Genomic DNA, 19422 nt, shown 5'->3' on the forward strand with positions numbered 1-19422 from the left:
CATTTTATTTCCAAAAAACTCTTATAAATGAAGAAGTGGCTTTAGATGAATGGAATAAAAATCATACATGGAAGATTTGTTTCGTGCAGCCAAAGTAGATAAGACAAGGGTGATTCTCTGTGCCTGTAATCGCTATGTACATGCGAAGACACAATCTAATCCAGGTGAATTAGTTCGGACCCTACATCACACTTTATGGCATAGAGATTCAAATTTCCTCCTGGCCTCATTAACTATTTCTTTTGCAGACAAAAAGCGAAGTTTTTAAATTATTTGTTTTCCCTGTATCGTTAGTTAAGTTCCCTACATGAGCCAATCCAGATACATTCCTTTCGAGACCCTACACCACACATTATGAAGGACAGTCAAATTTTCTTTGGGAGTTGTCTATAATGCGACTTTTTGAGATTCCGTTAACGGAATCCGGCGGAAGAAATTGAGATGAAATCATGATTTATTGCAGTTAAAATGGTTTTTTAACTGCATATTCGGATTCAGCACCCTGAAAAACCCCTGGGACGCTTTCATTGTGCAGAAACTAGTTATCAAACTTCGATTTCAATAAATTACTGCCGGATTTTCACCGGAAAAAATCGCCGGAAAAGCTTTCAAAAAGTCGCGTTAAAGACTACGGCTTTTCTTTGGGCCCATTTAACTGTCTTATGGCATCTTCGGGCAACCGAAAAAAGTGAAGATTTTAATTATTTTTTAAATTAAAAAGTACCTCTTCCCTCATTCTGGTACTTCCATCTTCGTCATACACGTCCACCCCGTGATGATGCCAGGGAGGTAATAAATAAATATTTTGAAGTTTATCTTCACTTTGATGTCAAAATGGGTAATAAATATATATTTTCATATTAGGATTTTATTTTCAATGTTTTTCCAATTCCTATTTTTAAGTAGTTTTTTATATTTCAATTTGTAATATTAAGACATGGTAATGGGCTCTATTGGAGCGACTACAACACCCTCTAAAATTTTGGACTACATCTAAATTTTGGAGGCTTTTTTGGTTTTCTCTTTGATGGTAGCAAACACTCGTGTTCATCCCATGAGCTCTCGTTGAGTTTTCACACCCTCTTTGCTTGATCAATCACCAGTCGTCTTTTGGCATCTTGATTGCTTGTCATGCTTGCAAGTTTGTTTTGGCATTTTCAAGGTTTGTCTTTGGGTGCATGAGTTGTTTTCGCTTTGTCGACATTGATCGCACTCACACACTAAGTCATAAACATTGTCACACAAGTGTCGTCACGGTCATTCAAAGACATATTTCAACTATCACACTTGTCACTCTCAACCTTCGAGTCAGTGTCACTGAGCACATGTTGTCTTGTTGGTTTGAGGTGTCCTATTGTGGAGTCATGCTAAGTGTGTGATCACATTGTCGTGTATGCACAAGTACACTTGCTTTCACACTTGGTCAATTTTCCTAAAAGTTTGTCGAAAGGACAACTCTCCGTCAGCTAGACTCAATCTCAATGACCTTGCACTACTGCCTACAACTGCACATAGCTTGAGGTTGTCCTCCGAGAAGCCTGCTCTGCGCAATTATGGAAATGAGCCAGTTGACTCACTCCCAAAACTGCACAGATCTTGTCCAAGAAGCCAACCAACTTCACTCTTCCTGCAAGACCTTCCATCAAGCCTCCCACTATTCAACCAGAAAAAAAACTTGAGTTGTGACCCTGGGTTGTACTGAACTCCAAAATTACACATAATTGTCATGCCCTGCCCATCCTGCCTGCTTTGCAACTAGCCCAGAAACTACGTAGATTTTTAATGTCCTGCCCAGACTTCCCTCTTTGCAACTAGCCCAAGAATTGCACAGAGTTGTCATGTCCTACCGACGCTTCTTCCCCGCTCTGCAACCAGCGTAAGAATTGCACAGAGCTATCTTGTCCAGAGGTTATTCCCTCCTCTGCAACTATCTTAGAAACTGCGGAATTGTCTGGGTGAGGACTCTCTCAGGATTGTGCGGTTTTCACGAGCAACTCCCATAGCCTGACCTTGTGCTCCTTTGGAAAACTGCACAAATTTTTATTCCAGTGCCTCTTGCTGCCCACACTGTCATCCCGGAAGAACTTTCTTTGTTCCCAATTGGATGACTTGCTTTATGTTCCCTTGAAAAATTGTGTAGTTTTGGTCAAGTAGCTCCCGACACCCTACCTGGCCTTCCTCCCAGAAACTACGCAGTTCTGCCTCCCAGCTGGGTTTTTCCTCGCAATTGTCACTACTATCTCAAATTGCAAAAATATTTCTCCTAGTGACATCTGTTTAGTTTTTCCCAAAAATGCTTCGAAGCACTGCATCCCGACCTGTGTTGTGCTCCCGCAGCCTCAGCACCTTGTCCTTCTCTTGGTCACTTGCACCGAAATGTAAAACAATGCGTCATAGTAGATTAGGATATTTTTGGGATTTGATGTCGTCTTGTCATGAGTGATTGCAGGAACATGTACATCGATGAAACATGGCGCAGTGATGAACGGGATGGAAAAGAGAAGCATGCTAGAAGACTTGCGCACGATTGGACTCATTATAGATGATGAATCAGCGAAGGACTCCAAAGATGTGAGTAGGAAGTTCCAGGATGTTGTGACCCTTATTCGTCTCCTTAAGTTCTTGACAAATTAAGTAGTAGAACTCAAGCAATGAACAAACGAGACAACAATGAGTAGCAAACCATCTGGTTTTGTGCACATAAATAATGGGACATCACGTAGCAACAGTAGTCACCAAGCTAAATCTGCGCAGAGTTCAAATGTTGTGTTCCAAGTAGAGCATCTTGGTAAGGATAAATTCTGTGATTTCCACCAAGCGCAACACTCAGAGAAGACCTGCATAGATTGGAACCGAGTTGTGAACTCTGTGGCTTCAAGAATGAAATGATCATCTTAATGCCAGTGAGCAGGTTTAGCTGGAAGATGAATATGATGAAGAGGATGTTGCATCTGATGAAGCTCCAAGTTCTAGGCACGTGGTTAACATGTATCAGTGTCTAAATGCTTCCTAGAAGAAAACAACCACTGAGAAGGAGGAACCAAAACAAAACGATTGATACAACTTAAGAAGTCAAGGGGCTCTTATTGTGATTAACGTACTGAAAGAGAAATTCAAGCAAATTTTCAGAAAATTTGAACCACCGGTAGCCTCAGCACAGAGAACACAAAACAAGTCTATGAAGACAGCTCTAACGAAAGATTCATCCATGAGCAGGTCACTTTAGAACACTCCACTAGAAAATACAAACTTAAGTCTTCCCCCAGACAACTTAGTGAGTCTTCCTGCTTTGGACTACAATATTTTCGAAGACATGAAGAAGACCTGTGCGAACATCTCTCTGTATGAACTCACCAAACTCATGGGTCAGTGGGATATCTTATTGCATGCAATGGGGCAAACCTCCATAGAGAATGATGCCTCTTCTAGCAAAGGATCAATTAAGTCTCTCGGATCACTCGCATTTGTACTTAATGTGCTTCACAGAGAAGAAGAGAACTGGCTCTACCCACCATTTTTGTTATCTTTCGAAATTTTCAACTTCGATGTCCACATTGGTTGACTCTGGTGCATAAGTCAATGTCACACGACTCTTTCTAAAAATATCAATGTGTAATGGAACAGTACAACTGCAAAGATCATCCAACTTGATCAAACATGTGTACCAACCACTGGTGAACTCTGGGATGTGATCATCTAGTTATCGTCTGATGGACGAATTCACCAGTGCATAAACATTGTGATAGTGGACATCCTGGAAGCATATGACTTACTGCTCAATAGAGATTGGTCCAACAAATTGCAAGGATATTTTACTATAGACTGGTCCATGTATGGCTTCCGTATCAGGGTAGAAGCAACTAGATTTGAGTGTTTTTCGAGAGGTATATGAAGCACAACATTACTCACTTCGACGGTCATAATGAACCATTGGCTTTCGCAGAACTTTTGTTTGGCAATTACTTTCTGGAAACACAGCTAGGGTGTTATCTTTCACAGCCAAGCCCCACCCCACCAAATACACAGTTGGGTCTCCTTCCTTGCCCAGCTAGTGAAAATGAAACATGTACAATATTTTGGAACAATAGTAGCAGTAGTGTTAGAAGTACTAGCATGGCAAGCAGTCCTTATATAGATGATTTGTGTACCTTGTATTTTGATGGATAAAAAACATAGTATGGCTCTGGAGCCGAGTGTGTTTTCATCGACCCAAGGAGAACAAAGCATTTAGTCTCAAACTACTTGGAGTTCGAGTGCACAAACAACACTGTTGAATATGAAGCACTCATCTTGGGTTTGCACAAAGCCCTCAACCTTAATGTCATTATGTGTTATGCAACCAGCTCACAAAATAGAAGAAAAGATAGAGCAACGACTTCAAAATCAACCTCTTCAAGATGACAACCTCCGTTACATTATATAAAATATAGTTACTGATCAAATGAGAAAATGACCTAGTATCCGTTTTTTTGAGGCAGCAAAAAGTCACTCGATTTTGAAAAATGGTGATTCAGAATACACCCTTTTTTTTTTAGCATATTTTTGCCACTTTAAATTTTTTATGTATCAAGTATGAACAATTTTTTTAAATGTTAGTGATTTTTAGGCTAATTTTGAAAAGTGTTTATACAACATCAACAATTTTTTTTAAATGTTAGTGATTTTCATGTCGATTTTGAAAAGTGTCGTTGCAGCATCAACACACTTTTTTAGAGTGCTTATTTTTGACACTTCAATTTTTTTTATGTATCAAGTGTGAATAATTTTTTTTGTCAGTGGTTTTCATCTTGATTTTGAAAAGTGTTGATGAGCATCAACCCTTTTTGTTTAGAGGGCTTAGTTTTTACACTTTAAATTTTCTAATGAATTAAGTGTGGATACTTTTTTTAAATATTGTTGATTTTCATGTTAGTAATAAAACATAAAAATAAAAATAAAAAACAAGACAAAAAAAATTGAATAAAAAATGAATGGAAAACAACAAAATATATATATATATATATATATATATATAAGAATGAAAATTTGCCAAATTGAATAAAAAATGAATGGAAAACAACAATATATATATGAATGAAAATTTTCCATATATATATATATATATATATATATATATATATATATATATATATATATAATTTAAAGAAAAACAAATTAAATAAATAAATAAATCTAAAAACATTTTTAAGTTAAAAAAACAAATAAAAAATAAAAACCTCATTAGACAAAAACTTCAAATAATTACCCAAAAAAAAACAAACAAACAAAAATATCAATTAAAAATAATAATAATAATTAATTTAAATAAACACAATTAAAAATAAAAAATAAAATAAAATAAAAATTTAAGAATTATTTTTTGAAATTAAAATTATAAAAATAAAGAAATAACCTAAAATAAAATTTAAAAAAATAACAAAAATTAAAAAATAAAAGAAATTAAAATTAAAAAAAAACAACAGAAAAACAAAATTAAGAAATAACATAAAAGAAAATTAAAAGAAAATAATAACAAAAAAAAGATTATAAAAATTTAAAAACACAAATTAAAAAAAAAAAAAAACAAAATTAAAAAATTCAAAGCAATTAAAAAACAAAAAACAATAAAAGTAAAATTAAAAAAAAAGTAAAACATTTAAAAAAAATAAAATTTAAATTTAAAAATATTTAAATTTAAAAATTAAAAATAAAATTTAAAAATATTTAAATTTAAAAATTAAAAATAAAATTAAAAAAAATATATATTAAAAAAAGAGTCTCTTTCCCCCTCACTCCACCTAATCCCACCTACCTCTTTGTTCTTACCCCCTTGCTCCCCCTACCTTCCCCACCCTAGACCCTGCCTCCCCTCTCCCCTTCCCCCACCCTAGACCCCGCCTTCCCTCTCCCCTTCCCCTCCTCTCCTCCCCACCTCACTCCCTCCCTCCCCCCCCGCTGCCCTCTCCCCTCCCGCTTGCTGCCCACTTCACCCTCCCTCACCCCCTCCCCTCCCAACGCAGCCCTCCTCACCCTCCCGGGACCCCAGCCTGCTGCCTCTTGGTCGTTGGCTAGGGGCCGAGGTAGGTGGGGGGGATGAGTGCATAAGTATGTATTGCATGTTACAAAATACTGCTACGGGAGGGTGGATGTAAGTATAGGAGCTTTTTCTTTGAAAATAAACATGAATTCCTTCTACATTGATAAAAATTGTATATATCTACTTTAAAAAAAAAAGTAAATAAGGAAAATCTTGCAAGTTAGATGGATGAAATTTAATACATAAAAAGGAGATTAGCTCTAGAAGTAATTAGTGTTGCCATAGCATGTAAATTATAAATTATATAAAAATTATTAATGGAAGGGTCATCGTATTTGTATGGACAATACAATCAATATTAGGGCATGTTATTTCATAACTGCATTAGAAATACAAATTAGTAATCAAAAAGGGCTAGGCATTGAGGATGTTGAACATTCATTGTCTCTTTGAGTATTTTAGTGAGGTGCACTCATGCGATAGCTACCAAGGAATTTATATGCCCATTGATTAATGTATGATCCACATATATTAGTCTATATGAGATGGTGTGCAAAAGATTGAAGAGAGCAAATTATAAAAACATAATGTCAAACATCTTTGTTCTCAAAAAGTTATTAAATTCATTAACTGAACGAAATTTACTGTTGATAACAGCCAAAAGTTGAATAAGGAAGGCATAGATATACTGCTAGAAAATATAGTACTCATTAAGTTGTCCTAGACCGAAAATAGTTATTACATGGATGTTAGATTAATTTTTTTTTTAAAAGTGCAAAAGGTCATATGTATATTGTATAAGGCATTGAATTGCTCATATACACATAAATAATGGAAAACAAAAGAAGGAACTATTGGAGTTTAGTCCTATGTTAGGATACATAATTTCCAGCATATTTTGAATGCGCCTACCCTAGAAAGGGTAGAAAGAAATATAGAAAGACATAGACTAGCAGAATAATCTTGATGATAATCCTGATTACTCTATCTAACCTCCATGTACACCCCACAAATCAAGTAAGCACAGTGGAATGCTCAAGGTCTGTAAGTTTCCATAATGAAATCTAAGTGTAGAAAAATCGTAATTTTTAGCCTCATTCGAGCTCTAGAGGCTAGAGGTCTAGCCACCCCCCACCTAGCTTGGACCCCTAGCCATCTGCCAAGAGGCCGTAGGCTGATTCCCGAAATCGGCATGCGGCCTCTTGGCCACTGGATGGGGACCTAGGTGGGCGCGGAGGTCCGACTGGGGAGGGGAGGGGGCTGAGGGAGGGAGGACGGGGTGGGGGTCGGGTAGGGGTCAACGAGTGGGAGGCGAGAGGGGAGTGACAGGGGTAAGGGAGAGGGGAGGACGGGAGCTGGGGTGGGAGAGGGGAGAGGGGGAGAGGGGGCGGGGTGGAAGAGGAGGTGGGGTTGGGCGGAGTGAGAGGAGAGAAGCGTATTTTTTTAATATTTTTTTCAATTGTTTTGAATAATATTTTTTATTTTTATTTTTAAATTTAAATATTTTTTAAATTTAGTTTTTAATTTTTATTTTTTTAATTTCTTTTGATTTTTAAATACAAATATTTTTAATTTTAATTATAAATATTTTTTTTAAATGTTTTTTATTTTTATTCTTTTGTTTTTTGTTTTTAATGTTTGTTTTTTAATTTAATTTTTTTTGTTTTTTAATTGTTTTTAATTTTATTTTTTTAATTTAAATATTTTTATATAAATTATTTTTTATAATTTAATTTATTTAATATCTATATATATATATATATATGTAATTTTAATTTTAATTTTTTTAATTGTTTTGATTTTTTTTCTAATTATAATTTTTTTTTTCTTTTATTTTTGGTAATTATTTAACTTTTTTTTTTTAAATGATGTTTTTATTTTTTTATATTTTATTTTTAGCTTAAAATTTTGGTTTTCTTTTCTTAAAGTGTATATATATATATATATATATATTTGTTTTTTGTTTTATCCCTTTTTAATTAAAATTTTTCATTTTTACAAGTTAATTTCATTTTATTTATTATTATTTTTTTATATATGTTATGATATTTAATTTATGTTTTGTGATGAAAGAACCTTTGCCACCCGTGGCCAGTTGGGCCTCCAGGTTGGAGGGGGGTGGTGATTTTTGTTTATTTTAAGATTCTAATTTTTTTTTAATGTTGTATTTTATTTTTTTAATTTTTATTTTCTTATTTGGTTTTCATTTTATTTTACTCTTCTTTTATTCCTTTTTTTTTTATTTTACATGTTATGGTTAATTGTTTTTACATTTTATAGTTTTTTTTATGTCATTATTATATATTTTTTATATTTGATGTTTTATTACTTGTTATTATTTTTTATTTTTATTTTTTTCAATATTTGAATTTTTGTTTTCATTTGTATTTTTGTGTTTTTTCTTAATTGTTTTTTTTTTTTACATTTCTATATATTTTTTGTATTTGATTTTTTTGTTATGTTTTTGTTACGTTTTATTACTTATTATTATATTTTATTTTATTTTTTTCAATATTTGAATTTTTGTATATATATATATATATATATATATATATATATATATATATATATATATATATATATATATATATAGGTAGGGTCCATGTCAATGCTTGTTTAGCAACCCGAACCCATTATGTGCGATTTGATAGTTGTTCTGAAATTTTTCGTTATAATGAATCGAGTGTCTCCCACAATGTGTTAATTTCATGGTTGGTCTTTAAGTTTTCATTACAATGGGTTCAGCTCACCTTTTGATAGTTGATTTTTAAATTTTTTTGCAATGTGTCAAGTTGTCTTAGGCTAAGAATTTAAAATCGCTATACATTTAACATTTAAAGAAAAATACTCTTGGTGTAGTAACTCTTTCATTCAGGTGTTCATTTTTACAGTTTTTTCAGTGATAAATTTTTCCATAATGTCATGTTTGAAATATTTTGAAAACTTAAGATTGTTTTAGAGTCATAATCTTTGGTTTTAATTCCATGGTTGAAAAATTGTCAAGATTTTAATGTTTTTCTAAGTTGTGATATTTTATCTTTAATGTTATGGTTGAAAATAGTTATAACTATTTTTTCTTAGCATCATGCTTGAAAATTGTTGGAATTTTAAGGTTTTTCAAAGAAGTGATATTTTAAATTTAATGTTATGCTTAAAAATCATTGAAATTTTAAGTATTTTCAAAGACGTGATATTTTATCGTTAATTTCATTCTTGAAAATCGTTGGAAATTTAAAGTTTTTCAGAGTCATGATATTTTATTTTTAATGTCATTATTAAAAAAATGTTGAAAATGTACCCTGAGAAAAAGACTTATTTTGGCATCAATATTTTTCAATTTCAAGGTGTTTTTTGCACCAAACTAAATGACTTTTATTATTTTTTACTATTATTTTCAAAAAATATTGAAAATTTACTCTGAAAAAAACATGATGATGCAGAATCAACACTATTTATTTTTGGGTTGTTTTTTCATGTTTTAATTTTTATTTTTGGGCTCGAGTACCTATTTTGAGGTAATAGTTCCTGTTTGATCGGTAACTATGTTATAAATGAACAATTATTGGATGATATAAATGAGAAGACCTCCTTTCTATATATAGGAGTCTAAGGGGTCACAATATAGTCAAAGTTGACATAACAATAATAATGTAAGGGTACAATAATAACAATAGTGGGCTTCTATGGGGCACAATAATAACAATATAGGGACAACATGGGCATAACAATAATAATAAGGGACTACAATTACAATAATAATAAGGGAATACATTAGTATTATAGGGGCCTAAAATGCCCCTCTCCCTCATAAAAGTGTTGTTCTCAATGCTTGAGTAGTTCTAGATGCTTCTGTATAATATTCTCATCCTCCCATGTGGAATCCTCAGTCGGTAAGTTCTTCCACTTGATGAGATACTCTAAAATTGATCGATTCCATAGCTATCGAGTTCTTGTTTCTGTGACTGCTTTAGGTTAAAATATGAGTTTTCCTTCCTCATCAAGTTCTAGAAATATTGTTTGAACTAGGAGCTTGTCACCTATAACCTTCTTTAAGCATAAAAAATGGAAAAATGGGTGCACTTGGGAAGATGTAGGAAGATCCAATTTGTATGCCATAGTACCAATCTTTTGCAACACCTTGTATGGACCGTAATACTTTGGTAATAATTTATTATCCTTCTTAGCTTGCTTGAGGGACATTTTTTTATATGGTTGTAGCCATAGAAATAGCCAGTCACCTATATCAAACCTTCTTTCGCTGTTATGTTGATCTGCCTGTTGTTTCATTCTATTCTTTTCCAAAGTGAGGTTATCCTTTAAGAGTTGGAGAACTTGTTGTTGATGCTCGATGCGATCTTCTACTTCTTGAACCTTAGAATTTTCTCTTAAATATGATGTGATGGACAGTGGACGATATCCATAAAGTGCCATAATTGGGATCATTTTTGCTACAGTATGGAAGCAAGTGTTATACCACCATTCAGCTAGAGGCAACCATTTGACCCATTTTGTTTGTTTATCAGATATAAAACAACGAAGATATCCATCCAAACTTTTTTTCACTATCTCAGTTTTCCCATCAAATTGAGGACGATGCGATGAGCTATGAGCTAACTGAGTACCCAGACAAGAAAATAATTTTGTCAGAATATTTCTAGTGAAAATGGGATCTTTCCCGCTTACAATAATCTTTGGGTTTCCATGTAGTTTTTGAATTGTTTCCTTAGATGTAGTAGCAATCGTACTGGCTTTAAAGGGATGAGATAATGCACAAAAGCGTGCATACTTGGTAAGTCTATCAACTATCACCATGATGACACATTTTCCTTCAGACTTGGGTAAACCCGTGATCAAATCCATTGAAACCTCCTCCCAACGTTCACCTGGAATGGATAAAGGTTGTAATAGACCTGGAGTCTTAATTGTTTCAACATTATTTTTTTCGAAAACCAAACATTCCACCACAAACATTTGAATATCAGATTTAAGGCCATCCCAAAAGAATTCCTTTTTAACCCTGTGACAACTTTTTAAAAATCCTGAGTTCCCTCCTAAGAAAGAGGTGTGCAATTCCATAAGAATATTTTTTTATTATTATTTGGGAATTCTTGCAGAGGTATAAGCGATCTTTGTACCATAACAAATCCTTTTTCAAGATAAATGTATCAGATGTACTCGGGTCTTGTTGTATCTTTTGAATGAATGCCCACACTTCTTCATCATTCTTCCATTCATCTCTTACTTCGTTTATTCGACCTGGTTGGATAATAGAAATGGCACAAACCAATGCTTCCACATCCTCATCCTTTCTTGAGAGTGTATCTGCAACAACATTTTTCTTCCATTTTTTGTAGATGATTTCAAAGTCATAACCCAACATCTTTGTGACACATTTTTGCTGCTCTTCTGAAGATACTATTTGCTCTAAAAAAATTTTAAAACTCTCATGTTTTGTTTTTACCTTGAAGTGTCTTCCCATTAGGTAAGCTCTCCATTTCTTAAGTGCATATGGTATTGCCAACATTTCCTTCTCATAAATATCTTTTTGTAAATACTTTCCTTTGATTAGGCGACTTTCGAAAGCAATGGGTCTTTCTTCTTGCACTAAAACAACACCAATTCCTTTTCCTGAGGCATCACATTTCACAACAAAGGTTTTCGTGAAGTCTGGCATAGCTAAGACTGGGGCTTGGCACATTTCCTCTTTAAGATGTTCAAAGGTTTTCATTGGTTTTGGAGTCTAAGAAAATGCATCTTTCTTCAGTAATGTTGTTAGAGGTGTTTCTACCCATAATTCTTAATAAATGTGCAATAATACCTTGTCAACTCGCGAAATCCTTGCAAATGCTTTATGGATGTGGGGATTTTCCATTCCTTAATGGCTTTAATTTTGGTAGGGTCTACCTTAACACCTTCATGACATACAATATGACCCAAATACTTCACCTCTTGTACTCCAATGAAACATTTAGAGGTTTTTGCATATAATTGTTTCTCCTCCAATAGTTTGAGTACTCTATCAACATGTTGAACATGATCCTTCCAAGACTTGTCATAGATTAGTATATCATCAAAAGATACTAACACAAAATTTCTAAGGAAGGGTTTGAAAATGAAATTCATCAAACCTTGCAATGTATAAGGTTCATTCGTAAGGCAAAAAGGCATGACCAAAAATTCATAATGACCCTCATGAGTTCTAAATGTTGTTTTCGGAATGCATTCAGTCTTCATTCTGATTTGATGATATGATCCAGTGGATCTCCAGACATTAGTGGCATGGAAAAGGCTCAAAATTCAAAGTGGCGGAAAGTCAATTAAATTGATATCAGATCGAAGTGCTTGTCACTTTGATTCCAACAATGTGAATGACACTCCAATCCAAGTCTGGATGAGGAATATAGAGGCAATCAAAGTTGTGGGTTGACTTACCCATGTGGCAAGCTTAAGGAGGGCGCAATTAGGAAAGAACTCGGCACCAGAATCTGACCAGTTTTCTGGGCGAATTTATGGGTCTGTTAATTTTCCTTCTAATACCTAAGGTTATAGAAAAACCCAAAAGGGCTAGTGGTTATTAATTTTATTAATTTTCTATATATATATATATATATATATATATATATATATATATATATATATATAGATATATATATATATATATATATATTAAATGGGGCAGGTAGCCATGACCCCGCCACCCCTAGAACTGCCATAACTAAAGCCATGTGGGGTGAGCAACCATGACCCTGCCACCCCGGAACCACGTAACGAATAAATTTATTTTAAGTGGGGTGGGCCGCCATGACCCCACCACCCCGTAGCCCACACACAATGACCATTTAAACATAGTGGGGGCCACGGGCTGTCAACCCCGTCACCCCTCCACCTCTCCATGTTATGGGGAAAAAATATCCCGACGAAGTTTTGGGGAGCAGGCCACCAAACTGGCAGACACACCCCCATTTCAATTTTATTAGTGGTTATGTCATATAAAAGGGAGGGGCGGGATTTAATTTCTCGACCCCTCCTCAACCATCCGACCAACTTTAGCCAACATGCCAACGGTCTTCCTTGGGAGATCCGCCAGCGGAAACATTACTTAAAACTTTTTTGCATAGTGCGTTGGGGGAGGAGCATGCACATAGTTCGAGGAAGATCAATTATAGGTGGAAAAACCATGAGCAATGCAGAGAGGGGGCTGGAACCATGATCTGAGAAATTTCTCCAGGCAGCCAGATTTTCACTTTGTAATATTTCGACAAATTTTATATGGTTTCAGTGTTTCTCGATGCCACGAACTCAATGGTGTTTTCTCCAGCAGAGCTCTCCACCTTTTGGCCATTTTCCAGAATGGAGGTATAAGACTCCTTTTTGTAAATGATGATTGTACTTTTCTTTCTCATGCCACTTAATGAATGAAAGCCTCCTCATTGATTGAGCAGGGCTCTGAGACATAGTCCAAATCGGATGAACTTCGTCATCAAGCCTCTTTTCTTCTTTCATGATTTTATGTGTTTCTCCTCTTCTCACATGTGCACATTAAATTTCTATGGTTAAGCTGCAGTTTATGCATGTAATTCTTTAATACATCTATAAGCAAAAGATCTTGGATCAAGTGGTATTAGAGCAAGTCTTTGTAGATGTGAATTGAATGTTTGTATGCTAACAAGAAACAGTCTTCGAAGAGGCGAAGGGAAACTAAAGTCTTTCAATCCCGAAGCGAGGTGTGCACATCGACGAAAAAACATGGCAGATGAAGAGGAGTGCAATTTTAGCAAAACCTTCTATAAAATGGAAGAAAATGTCTGTCAGTTGCTTTTAAGGAAGGAGAAAGTAGAAGAGAGAAATCTATAAGAACAAGGTTCAGTGCATGGAAATGGTGGAGAAGAACCCCCTCCTTCTCCTTCCACAAGTGAAAGTTCTTCTTCCTCTCATCACCATCATCATAGAAATTCAACGGATGCATCTAAGAAACCTTTCTTTAAATTAGATGTCAAATTTTATCTTCCCATGTTTAATGATGAAAGTAATGCAGAAAATCTTAATAACTGGATTAGGAAGATTGAAATCTACTGCAAGATTCAACAGATCGAAGAGGACAAGGAAAAGACTTAGCTGGCCTCTCTTCGGCTGAGTAGAACCACTCTCATCTGGTGGGAGAGCAAATTGTGAAGCAGTACGAGTGTGGGTAATCTTCTTTCCTCATGGCCTAGTTTCATTTCTACGTTAAAGGAACACTTTTATCCCTTGGGTTATAAGCAAAAAGCCTTAATGGATTGGAAAAACTTAAGGCAACGCAAAGGTCAAGATGTTCAAAGCTTTACAGAGGAGTTTAGAAAACAAGCACTTAATTTGGGCATTGCACTTGACTCACCTAAAGTAGTAACTAAGTATATTGGATCATTACATAGTTACATTAGACATCCATTATTATTGTTTGAACCAACTACTATTGACTCGTCCAGTTTAAAGGCCATTCATCTTGAGAATAGGAGAAAAAATGAAAAAGATGATCATTTCAAGAAACCACCTTTCAAACCTCCAAATGGCAAACCCAAAGTGAAAGGAAAAGGAAATGAGAAGAGGATGGCATCAACCAAGAAAGATGAAGGAGAAAGGCCTTATTGCACTTATTGCAAAAAGGAAGGTCATGATGATGATCATTGTTGGAAACTATACCCAAAAAGAGACCAAAGAAGTATGTAGGAAAAGGCAAGTAGAACACAGTGGCAACTATGCAGCAAGACCTTGGATCTGATTCCGGAGATGAAGCATTGATCACAGCAGCAGGAAAATAAGGTAGTCTTACACCTCATATTAACTCCGAATCACATGAAGGCACTAGTTCAATAAATGAGTCTCTTCCTAATGAACGAAAGAGAATCGAGTTATTTCATATTAGAATTGTCATAAATAATACAAAAATGGAAACTCTATTTGATACTGGATCCCAAGAAAATTTAATTTTAGAGTCCTTGGTAAAGAAGCTAGGCTTAGAAACCAAACATCCAAAACCTTACTCGCTTGGATGGATACATGATAAAGAAAAATTGAATGTAACTAAGCAGTGCAAGGTTAAATTTGTGATTGCTTCTAAGTTAGTGGATGAGGTAGAACTTGATGTGATACCATTGGATATCTGTGGCATGGTGTTAGGGAGTCCATATATATATGATAGAAAAGAAATCTTCGTCTGTCATGAAAACAAATGCCAAATCACAAAACATGGGATAGAATATATTGTAAGGGCTCATCAAACTAAAATCAATGCCACCCTTGTAAGTGCAAGACAAATGAAGAGGTTAGTGAATTCCAGTAAGGGTTGCATGCTTATGTTTGCAAGGGGGAAAGATGCAAAATTATCTGATGCTTTCCATGGTTGTGATCATGTGCATAAAAAGGAATTATGTGAACTAATTTCTAACTATGATGAGTTGTTTCAGGTACCAAGGGGATTACCTCCGAAGAGGGAAATCCAACATGAGATCCATTTGTAGCATGACGCTTCTTTACAAAATATTATCATGTACAGGATGTTGACCATGGAGATGGAGGAGATCAAAAAGCAAGTGTAGGAACTATTGAACCAAGTGGTCATGAGACCGAGCACTTCTCCATGCAGCTCATTGATTGTCTTAGTGCCGAAGAAATATGGCACATAGATGATGTGTGTGGATTACCAGGATCTAAATAAAATCATAGTGAAAAATCATTACCCTCTCCCGTGCATAGATGATTTATTAGATCAGTTAAATAATGCTATCTAATTCACCAAATTGGATTTACGTAGTGGTTATCACCAGATTCGAAGTGGAAAACCGACTTCAAGACCAAACAGGGGTTGTTCAAATGGATGGTGATGCCATTCGAACTTTGCAACACTCCAGCCACTTTCATGAGGGTCATGAATGATCTCTTTAGGCCTTTCATTGATGAATTTGTTCTTGTATATCTAGATGGTTTTCTTGTCTTTAGTAAAAGTTGGAATGAACATGTATGCCATGTGAAGAGAGTACTTGATGTATTGAACAAAGAAAAACTCTATGTAAAGTTGTCATAGTGTGAGTTTGGGAAAACCTCTTTGGTTTACCTAGGTCATATTTTTGGTCATTGTCAGTTAAAAATTGATTCTTTTAAAGTTGAAGCAATTGTAAATTTGCCTAAGCCTACTAGTGTAATCGAGGTTCGCAACTTTTTGGGTGCAGTACAGTATTGGAGGAGATTTGTTGCCAATTTCTCTATTATTGTAGCACCTTTACACACATTGACAAGTGTAAATCAAGTATTTCAATGGGGAGGAAAGTAGTAGAAGTCCTTTGAAGCATTGAAAGAAAGAATCAGTACCACACCAATCTTGGCCTTACCAGATCTCCAGTAGCCATTCGAGATCGAGATAGATGCCAACGGATATGCCACAGGAGCTGTACTGATGTAGCAAAAGAAGCCGATATGTTACGATTTAGAGAAGTTCTCTCAAGCTGTGATAAAATATCCCACTTATGATAAGGATTTATATGCCTTGGTCTAGAGTGTGAAAAAGTGGAAACACGACCTAATCGACAAGGAGACCATCATCCATATGGATCATCAGCCCTTGCAGTATCTTCAGTCACAAACCAAGTTGCATTAATCTTGTTATTTCAGGTGGATGGGTTTTCTTCAGCAGTTTCATCTGGTAATAAAATATAAGAAGGGCACTAGCAACAAAGTGGCCAATATGCTACCTCTCCCTCCTATTTCTGCTTCTGTTATTTTGCATAATGCTTCATTATCTTTTGAAAGTTATGCTGAAAAATATGCTAACGATGATGACTTTAAGGAGATTTATGCAAAATGAACCCATGGTTCACAAGTGGACAACTATCCCTTGTAGGTAAAACTATTGTATCACCTTGGAAAATTGTGCATACACACAGGGGAAAGGGTACATGTAATCCGGGAGGCCCACACCTCCCTTGTGTCTAGTCATATTGGTGTTGAAAAAACTTTGTGTCATGTACAAAGATTTTTCTTTTCACCTCATATGAAGAACATTGTGACTTGCTATGTAAAGGGATGTGTGATGTGTTCTGTTTCAAAGCCCTCTAATAGAAAACTCGGGCTCTACACACCACTCCCTATTCCGATTCATCCATGGGAAAGTGTGTCGATGGATTTTGTTGGAGGTTTGCCTTTCTCTAGGAAAATTCATGACTAATTGTATGTCGTCGTTGACTATTTTTGTAACATGTGTATTTTAATGCCTTGTGAAAAGAAGATCACTGCAAAGCAGATTGCATATCTTTTCTTTCAGCATGTTTGGGTCCATTTTGGGTTACCCACATCGATTGTGTCAAATCAGGACTCTCGCTTTCTTGGAGAGTTTTGAACCAGCGTGTGGAAGATGATGGACACCAAGTTGAAAAGAAGAAATAAATTTCATCCACAAACCGATGGATAGGCAGAAGTTTTCAACCGCACCATGGTACACTTGTTGTGAGGCTATTGTGGGAAACATCCTAAGTTGTGGGATGATCATCTTCCATATGTGCAACATTCCTACAATTGAGCAGTGCACTCATCTACGCATTGTTCACCATTTGAGACATGTTTTGGCTACCTTCCCAAAGATCCTTTTGATATGGTTTTTGGAAAGGAAGACGACTCTAGTGGACATGATGATAGGGACAAAGCACAATGGTTCCATTTGATTCACTAAGAAGTACAGGAGCATTTGGATAAAAGTCAAGCCAAGTACAATGCTCGACATGAAAAACACTGAGCCCACCATAAATTTCAAGTGGGCGACAAAATGTGGTTCCATATCAACAAGGACAGGATGAAGGGAGAAGGGAAGAAGTTGAGACCAATCCAATTTGGTCCATTCACCATCTTGGAGAAGATTGGAAACAATGCCTTCTGTTTCAATTTGCCGACATATATGGAAATGTAGTCTATAGTCAATGTGGAAAACTTAAAGATTTATGAGTCATCATTGATTATGGACATTGAAGAGGTGGGATTAGCATGATTTTGCACCAGAGTATCTCGATGAGTTGCCTGAAGATATCATCCTTGACAGAAGAACCAGGACTTCACGATGAGGAGATGGGGAATACCTTCGAATTGGTTTCAAGGGGATGCACCCTAGCAAGGAAAAATGGGTGGAAAAAGAAAGAGTGAGGGAAAAATTCCCTCACTTTCCAATTGAATGATAAAGCTTTTGGCAGTCCAAAAGCTCCTCAATGCGGAGGATTAATCTAGGTGGATCTCTAGACAGCAGTGACATGGAAAAGGCTCAAAATTCAAAGTGGCGGAAAGTCAATTAAATTGACATCAGATAGAAGTGCCCATCGCCCTGATTCCAATAGTGTGAATGACACTCCAAACTGAGTCTAAATGAGGATAATAGAGGCAGTCAAAGTTGTGGGTTGACTTACCCATGTGGCAGGCTTAAGGAGGGTGCAATTTGGCAAGAACCTAACACCAGAATCTGTCTAGTTTTCTAAGAAAATTTGTGGGTCCGTTAATTTGTCTTCTAATGCCTAAGGTTCTAGAAAAACCCAAAAGGGCCTGTGGTTATTAATTTTATAAAAAAATACATATATATATTAAATGGGGTGGGCGACCATGAACCTGCCACCCTGGAGCCCACACACAACGTCCATTTAAACATAGTGGGGGGCACGGGCTGTCAACCGCGTCGCCCCTCCACCTCTCCACGTTATGGTCAACACATATGCCGGTGGAGTTTTGGGGAGCCGACCACCAGGCCGACAGACCCGCCCTTGTTTTAATTTTATTAACGGTTATGTCATATAAAAAGGAGGGGTAGGATTTGATCCCCCAACCCCTCCTCAACCATCCGACCAACTTTAGCCAACGCACCAACGGTCTCCCTTGGGAGATCTGCCACCAGAAACATTACTTAAACCCTTTTTGCACAGTGTGTCTGGGGGAGGAGCGCGCATGCAGTTCGAGGCAGATCAATTGCAGGTGGTGAAACCATGAGCAGTGTAGAGAGTGGGTTGAAACCATGATCTGAGAAATTTCTCCAGGGGGCAGATTTTCACTTTGTCAGATTTCGACAAATTTTATATGGTTTCAGCATTTCTAAATGCCACAAGCTCAACAATGCTATCCATTTCTCCAACAAAGCTCTCCGTTTTTTTGGCTATTTTCCATAATGGAGATATAAGACTCCATTTTGTAAATGATGATTGTACTCTTCTTTCTCATGCCACTTAATGAATGAAGGCCTCCCCATTGATTGAGTAGGGCCTGGAGACGTAGTCCAAATCGTACGAACTCCATCATCAAGTCTCTTTCCTTGTTTAATGCTTTTATTTGTTTCTCCTCTTCTCTCATGTTCACATTAAATTTCTATGTTTAAGCTACAATTTATGCATGTAATTCTTTAATACATC

This window comes from Pinus tabuliformis, chromosome 3_2 (genome assembly GCF_031772625.1).
Source record: "Pinus tabuliformis cultivar Carrire ecotype Pingquan chromosome 3_2, CPIR1, whole genome shotgun sequence".
Classification (NCBI taxonomy): Eukaryota; Viridiplantae; Streptophyta; class Pinopsida; order Pinales; family Pinaceae; genus Pinus; species Pinus tabuliformis.